Source organism: Camellia sinensis, chromosome 12, assembly GCF_055761805.1.
Source record: "Camellia sinensis isolate YWXY chromosome 12, ASM5576180v1, whole genome shotgun sequence".
Lineage (NCBI taxonomy): Eukaryota > Viridiplantae > Streptophyta > Magnoliopsida > Ericales > Theaceae > Camellia > Camellia sinensis.
Genome location: NC_138972.1, coordinates 169,297,106 through 169,304,269, shown reverse-complemented (window position 1 = coordinate 169,304,269; position 7,164 = coordinate 169,297,106).

Below are 7,164 nucleotides of genomic sequence, written 5' to 3'. Positions count from 1 at the left end.
TTCCATGATATTTGAATCTCCTCCTTTTAGAACTAGATGGACACAAGGGCACGAGAAAACTTGTTAAAATCAAGAACACATAAATTGGAGAGAAAAAAACTTAGAATAACAAGAAGAAAAACATCAACCATAAGAAGGTCGAGAATTTTGAAAAGCTTTATCCATCTTTTAATCCAGATTCCTTAAATTACGTATTCTTACTTCTTGCACCTGATTCAACCCAATTAAATTTAGTTTGAGTTCAATTAAAACCAATCATATAATATTATACTCTTTTTTAATATATCTGACTTCCAAATAACAAATAGTCTAAATTACATTTAAATGGTCTTATATTATTTTAGATTATGCTTTGTTAACGTTTTTACTTCTTTTTCCTAATTTTTCAACTTTATTACTAAAAAAGAGATTATATTAACCCTTTTTAAAATTTTTAGATATGATTTTTGAAAATGATATTTTAGAAAAAGTAAATGTGAAACAAGACAATAACCCAAACATGCTTTTAACTTATAATTTTTGCTTTGTAGTAAAAAGCAAAATTTATAGAAGCTGCTTTTAATAAGAAAGAACCAAAATATGTAATCAACTTTAGTTTGCATGTGTGTTAGTTGGCATGTGAGTATTAGTTAGTGGTGAGTTAGTTAGCATGTGCATGGCTTGTGAGTATTAGTTAGCGATGGAACTTATGACTATAAATAGGTGTTGTGGTGTCTTGTAACACTATTGATCAATTTGAAGTAAAAATTTTCTAAGATTGCCTAAGAGCTTCTCACTCTAGGATTTCTAGAGTATCGCATCTCTTCACTATTGCCTCTGTTGGTCGCCGTTGAATATGACCAAACCATCTCAATCGATTCTCTCTCAACTTATCTTCTATCAATACTACTCCTACTCAATCTCGAATACACTCAATCCTAGGTCTGTCTTGCCTAGTCTTGCCACACATCCACCTTAGCATCCTACATACCATATGGATATAATTTCAAGTTAATATTAAGAATTTTGGGTAGAGTTACTTTAGTGTGAACAAATGGGATATTGCAATCAATTAATCACATGCACATTGTTCTTATGGCTTCGACTAAAATGTGTATGGAATTTATTCAGCCTCTTTATAAGCCTATAGATCTTGAGCTAGATTAACCAATGTTAAGAGGCTTTCCTATGGCAATTTTCCCCCGACAAGCATGGTGATACCCATGGTAGACGCTAATCGATGTAGAAGAGTATCTCCTTAGGGAAGTCATTCTGAGTCTTGTGTTCTGATTGCACCTTCTTTTGTCGTGTTTTACCTCTTTGAGTCGTGTTATTCCTAGTTACTCGTTCTTGTGTTTTCCTCTTCACGAGTATTTCCCTTCATGTTTATTCGGTATAATGCTTAGAATACATCGAGTAACTAGTAACTTTTTGGGAATAGGCTTTTTTAGTAACTTTTTGGCCTTTTAGCTAAAATGTGATGTAAAAAAAACTAGTATGTTTGGGATGACTTTTTGGCTTTTTACGAAAAGATGTGCAAAAAGTAGAGAGAAAAGGAAATCTTTGACTTTTTGGTATGGGTTGTTGGCTTTTTGATTTTTTTAGTAACTTTTTGGCTTTTTGGCTAAAAGGGGCACTTGCCAAACGAGGCCTTAGATAGATGTTCATGGTGTGGGTGTTTTAGTGGTTTAGTGGTTTAGGTGTTTCTGATTTTCAACATACTTCTCTACACATGAGAAGCCCTCATTCTCTTCTTCTAGTTAAGGAAGTCAGTATTTTTCAAATGGAAAATGATATCTAAGCCCACTTTTTAGATCCATTTTCTGGACCCAATGATGTGTAAGTCATATGATAGGTTGATGATTAGAAAAGATATGAGAGAGAGTATTACCTTTAATGTCCTAATTGATTGCCACATATTGGACTTGAAAAGTGATTCTAATTTTTTTGTCTTGAACAGCAATGTTCTTTTTCAAGTGCTTAGTTTTGAGGACCTCAGCCAAAAAGTTATTTCCGTTGTTGAGAACTTTCCAACTGAGTTTTGGAAAATAAAGCTAAACTATGATGTTTTGTAACTGTTTTGGTAGATGGATGCGGAGATAGGCCGGGTTATGATTGTTCTAGCTAACATATCGTGAAATTTTAGTCTTACCATATCTGACCGAGATTTGGTTCACACTTATTTGGTCCCGTTGGTTAATGGCATTGGTGTTGGTAATCTATTTTTCGAATCTCTACTATTTGAGGATTGCACCACATGAGTTCCAGTTAGATCCTTGTCAGATGGACCTAGACTTGCGTACTATTTTCGTAAGAGCAGGTGCACTGTATTTTTGCCTACAAGGTGAAATAGATTTGAACCCCGACGGACAAAATTATAGACGGCAGATGTGCGTAAAAGGGGAACAACCCGTGACCTAGGGGTAGTTTATGAGGGGGATTATCTGGTAGGAGAGAAAGACAAGTATATTCAAATGGAGATTTGAAAAACTGATTGGTATATGGATGTCTTTAGGGCAGTACCTCAGGTTCCAAATGCAAATATTCCAGAAGGTTGGAAAATTTTGAAAATTTATACGAAGACACCATTACAAATCGAAAATGTTCAAAGAGCTGATGATCAAGGTTTTGACATTCAAGTCGAAACACAAAGGATTTGGGGATGTTACACACAATACACTTTGGATGGGGAGTGACTGGACAAGTGGACACGACATACGTTTTCAATAGAGTTGTGAACATCAACATCAATGAACTTGAGAACACCCCATCTTTAGGGTTTTCTCACTAGATTTGCCTATGAACCCTACACACCTGAATCAAGCAATGGTTGATATTTATAACTGGGTAGGAAACTTATACTTCTTGTTTGCGCATGAACCAGCTATTCATATTCCAGGACAATATGAGTGGCATCAATGCTCGTCAATGAATGATGTTGTAATTGGAGCACAAGTCGCAACAATCTCAGCTCGGTCCGTCACATACTATCACTTTGATAGACATGAAGGTAAAAAGACAAATTGGCTGATGAAAGTGTATCGGGCTACTTATCTTGGAATTGAGCAACATCAATTAGCACAAGACAATAATCAACCGAATCCAGAATTGAGTTGGAAGTTAATACGAATTTATCGGAATAAGTTTCAACTAACTGTTTACAACGGTGATGATGATGTGAACCCCAACAACTCTGATAATGACTCAAACGGTGAAAATGGCTTTGATGGTGAGGAGGTAAGTAATTCTAACAACTTGATTTCTTTTCTTTTTTTTTTGTCTTCTTTTCGTATATGTGTTTTTCTATGATTTACATTTTTAGTTGTTTCGATATATGGAAAGCAGGTCGCAGGAGCTGTTGATATTGCTAGCCTCTCTCTTGCTGATGATGTAGAAGAAGAAGAAGAAGAAGAATGATGGCGTAGAAGCAAATAGTGCATGTGAACTGGTCAGAACAATGCAGACTGTTTGGGTACGGGAAAGATGGAGCTTGTACTTGAAATTGTAAGTAGGAATTAGAACTTCATCAGCCATAGGATACTCTCCTACAACCTTTGATGACAAAAAATGTACAATTAGATTTTTAAGGGGGCTTATTATAATGTTATTTAGTCAATGTTGGTTTCTATTTCAAAGTTCCTCATCTTCTACATTTTTTTTTTTTTTCTCGTGGTAATGGGGCTCAATCAAGGCAATTTCATGTAGCTTGCATGCAGTTAAGTTGAAAATTTGAGTAATCTATCTGGGTAATTTGGCTTTATTTGTGTAACAGGTGAAGAAAGCTTTGGGAGGAGTAAAGGTTGAAGTCACAAACCAAGGAAACATGTGTAAAAAATGTCATACATCTGGTTTGACTTCATTGTACAATACTAAAAAAAAGCACTTTTTGGAACCGCTATAAACCGTCGCAAATAATAAGAAAACAGTCGCAAAAGGCCTTTTGCGACGGCCCATGCGACGGCAAATGAGAGTCACAAATGTGGGGGTGACATACTTTTTGCGACGGCAAAGCAACAGTCGCAAATTATTCGTGACTGTCTAAACTACTTAGTGCATGTGAATTGGTGACAATTTCTATCCAGTTAAAATCAGTCACCATAAGGTCGTCAGGATCCACATTAAAGATTTGTAGGGAAAAATCAAAGAGCAGGGCAATTCAATAACATACAAAAGGACCAAGAAACATGATGCGAATAATTACCACATTATTTGATTCAGAAAAGTAAATTATGTTCCAGATAACTCCAACTAACATGTAAATAAAGAAAAAGTATGAGCACATTTAAGATTGAATTTATTGGACTAGAAAACTTTTCAAGTGGGATCATGCCATTAAGTCAAGTTTCTTAACTTTCAATTATTAAAGGCTTTAATGTCTTATTCACCTAAAAAAAAAAATTATTAAAGCAAAATATAGAGACCGCGGGCATAATATGCCCGACAATATAAGTGCATTGAGCATTTTAAGCTCCCAAAGTACTCCAACTAGTCTTTCAGATTTATCAGACCAAGGAATGTGTAAGAATCCCTATGTCAAATGTTGGACCATGGAAGCAGACTTTCCCTTTATAAGTAGATGTTATAGTGACTTCGCTTCTTGGCTATGGTATTTATGTACCACAGGTTATCCTCTCACAGAATTTATCAATGCAAAAAAAAAAAAAAAAAAAAAAAAAAAGAGAGTAAAAAAGATTTGACATCTTTTTATTTGTATATGAGTACGACAAAATGCAGCTTTACAACTTACTAGTGCAGCTGCCACGCCAATGACTATTTGTAGCCTTGTTCTCCAATTCAAGGGAGTCTTAAGAGAATCTGCCAAGAGCCACACTTTGATAACAGAATCAAATTAGGCAAACATGTAAATTTTGTGCTCCAAAAGTTACCATTCAGATGCGCCTTCAGGGTTCCATTTTCTATGTCTTCAAACACTAGAAACCTGAAAAGGGAACAGTTAAATACATCAAAACGAGAAGTTTCTCAAAACAACAGTTAAGGCCCTTTAAGGGTTAAAATCTTTGTTAACCCAGAAATAAGGACAAAACGAATATATTTCAATCTAAGCAATGGGCAATCTATGAGACTTATAATTTCACAGGATATCACTAATACTAGATTCCCATCCAATTAGGAGAAATATGAACTACTCATGTTGTTTGCTATGAAACTTATAATAGCAATCTATGAGACTTATGTTGTTGTAATGCAGTCCCACTAGCCAATTAGGAGAAATACATATGAAACTAAGGGCAGCATACATCTCACATAAGTATTCACCTGCCATGTCAAGTCCAACAACACTTATCATGTAAGGTTTTGTTCTGAGCTTTGACATGCACTCAGCAACATTTCTTGCTACACCAACTAGTATATAATGCACCTAAATAAAAGAACTCCACATTATAGGCAAGTAAAAGAAAATTATAAAGAAAGTATTTCCTATTTTACTATCAAATTGTTCACCTACAGTTTGAATGAATTAAATTGAATCTACACCTACCTTCATGTTATGGTGAAAACTTAGTGAAACCATGCACTAGAAAACAGCACATAAATTAACTAGAGAAAAATCTCAATCCTATATGTAAGGTAATAATCAAGACAAATAGAAACACTAGCGAATAATAAAATTAACAACTGCAAAATCTAAACACAATCTAAAGGAATTCAATTGCAATCCATAGCAACAACTATAGGTATATCAACGAAATTAATCAAAGGTCCACAATTCTATATATATCACCATTGACCTATATATGTAGCAATTTTTGCATATGTTGAAAAAAATATTGATGCTCAGAAATCACAATAAAAATTATCAAGAATTGAAATATAAATATGGCCTCAATGAGCAACAATTGAAATATAAGAAGTAGATAGAAAGAGGAAACACGATGTTGGAACACAGTCCTTTTAAAGCAAGGAGGCTTTTAAAATGAACATAATTGACATAATCTCTATCCTAGTATAGGCTAATACTAGAAGGAAGCAACAAGAAGAAATTTGACTTCACCATTTAGAATTTAGCAATAACAAAGGATTACAAAAGTGATTTGCATCACACTCCAAATAGATGAGAACACTTGCCTTCTCATACACATACACACACACACCTCACTGGAAATTGATGAAAAGCCACACTAAGAAGACTTCCTGCTCAGAGAAGTGAACCCACAACAGGGGCTGATAGTTAAAGTTCTATGGAGAAGTGAACCCACAGCACTTTGCAACCCTTCAAGAATGGCTAAGAAGAGGGAGCTTTAAGTTAACATTTCCATAGGGAAAATGAAGCAAACCAATAGAGGGAAAGCGGAAAGACAAAATTTCGCAGCAGCAGGGGTTGTTTTGAAAATAGATAACTATTGCAACATTTTATCTAAAATCCAGCAGCTAATCAATTTGAAAATAGAACTGATCCTACAACCTGCTTCCACCCTTTTTGAATTTTAAATCCTAAACCCATTAGCCTTCCACAAACAAAACCATTTTTTTTTTTTTTGGGTAAAAGCTTCATTAGGCATCAACACTCAAATTGGAAACACAACTTTTTCTCATAAATATAGGTGTCACTTTGTGACTAAACTCTCTAACACCATTGGTTGATCACATTCATTTAAGTTTCAGGTTCTATTAAGATGATTACTTAAAAATTCAAGTTGTGGTCTAAAGAAAGGCAGCCTTTTCTAATTCAATCAATTAGAACATGTTCAAATCTCACACATAATGTATTGTGTGTTCAATTCAATGCATGCAGAATGTAGATAACATAACAGAATTAGATTTTTTTCACTTAAGTGAATCACAAAATTGAAACATTATCTAATTATTACAGACATAAGAAAATTATTTGAAGGCATTGTTTCAAATTTTAATCATTCTTCATCATGATGGCTATATTTTCTTGATTATTCTAGTCTACAGATTTCCATTTTCATGGAGCATACAAACAGAGCATACAAACAAGTTCTTAGTCCATTTGGGTTTCATAGTGAGTTAGTGACTACTAGTTGGGCTCTGGTTTTTATATAATTAATCAATCAGCATGCTGGAATATTCTGTGAATGCATCACAATCTCGTGGAAAGGAAATAGGAAAATAATAATGCAAGCAGCTACAATTGAAAGTTATGTAGAATTATATGATCAATTCCAATAGTACTAAATTTAAATTTCTTCTCTGAGCATT